Source organism: Alosa pseudoharengus, unplaced genomic scaffold, assembly GCF_046254945.1.
Source record: "Alosa pseudoharengus isolate Yale_2024_CS ecotype anadromous, Long Island Sound unplaced genomic scaffold, YU_APseudo_1.1 YU_APseudo_1.1_scf_2, whole genome shotgun sequence".
In the NCBI taxonomy this organism is placed as follows: domain Eukaryota; kingdom Metazoa; phylum Chordata; class Actinopteri; order Clupeiformes; family Clupeidae; genus Alosa; species Alosa pseudoharengus.
The window spans coordinates 59725770-59727189 of record NW_027468663.1 but is presented as its reverse complement, the minus strand read 5'-3'; positions in this window follow the sequence as shown (position 1 = coordinate 59727189).

Below are 1420 nucleotides of genomic sequence, written 5' to 3'. Positions count from 1 at the left end.
TAGTCGACCCCATTTTATTTTTTATAATATTAGCCTGAAAAAGTGTCTAAAGCGAGTTTATTTGTTATCTGATTTGTAACAACAAATATGCATCATGCTTACTCTAGTAGGCTGATAATAAGTGTCTGTAAGGTCTATGACCTCTTCAGAAATGCCTAATAGGGCTCAGCACACGCCTTACACAAGCCTAAATCAGTATATTTTATGTGAAGAGTAGCCTTTACATGTAATTCGTATGATATTCTTCCAGACTGGACCCATAACCAAGACTGGACCCATAACCCATAACCCAGACTGGACCCATAACCCATAACCCAGACTGGACCCATAACCCAGACTGGACCCATTCTTGTTGTTTCAGTGTGGTCAGCCACTGTGTGCACATTCACAAATAGTTTGTGTTTATTAAAATGCTTCTTTTATCATTTCACAAAATATACAAAATAATTGCTTTACAAATATTTACATTGTTCATAAGTGAATTAAAGTATGCACCAAACATATTTTGCATTAATTATAACAACTTAATAATAATAATAATAATAATAATAAAGAGCAGTGCACTCCAATAAATGTCCATTTGACTCTTGAGAGCACATTCCTGCTAAACATCTCTGGACGTAAGGGACACATTGTGGTGGAGGTTCAACAGAAACCAGCCCAGGTGCTCTGGGGATCACAGCATAAGGACGGCAACTCGGACAACCAGCTCAGGACCAGACTGATGTAGTAGAGATGAGTAGAGTAGAATAGAGTAGAGTAGAGTAGAGTAGAATAGAGTAGAATAGAATAGAGTAGAGATGAGTAGAGTAGAGTAGAGATGAGTAGAGTAGAGAGGAGTAGAGTAGAGATGAGTAGAGTAGAGATGAGTAGAGTAGAGAGGAGTAGAGTAGAGATGAGTAGAGTAGAGATGAGTAGAGTAGAATAGAGTAGAGTAGAATAGAGTAGAGTAGAGATGAGTAGAGTAGAGATGAGTAGAGTAGAATAGAGTAGAGTAGAGATGAGTAGAGTAGAGATGAGTAGAGTAGAGAGGAGTAGAGTAGAGATGAGTAGAGTAGAATAGAGTAGAGTAGAGTAGAGATGAGTAGAGTAGAGACCCTGTTGGAGGTTAACAGGGCTAGAGTTCCCCTGGTCCCACCAGGCCAGAGAGTCAGAACATCTAACAAACATATCCACATATAACATATACATCCAGGCATCTAACATGTACAAACACATCCACATACATAACATACATCCAAGCATTTAACATTTACAAACATATCCACATACATAACATACATCCACATATACATAACATACATCCAAGCATTTAACATTTACAAACATATCCACATACATAACATACATCCACATATACATAACAAACATCCAAGCATTTAACATTTACAAACATATCCACATACATAACATACATCCA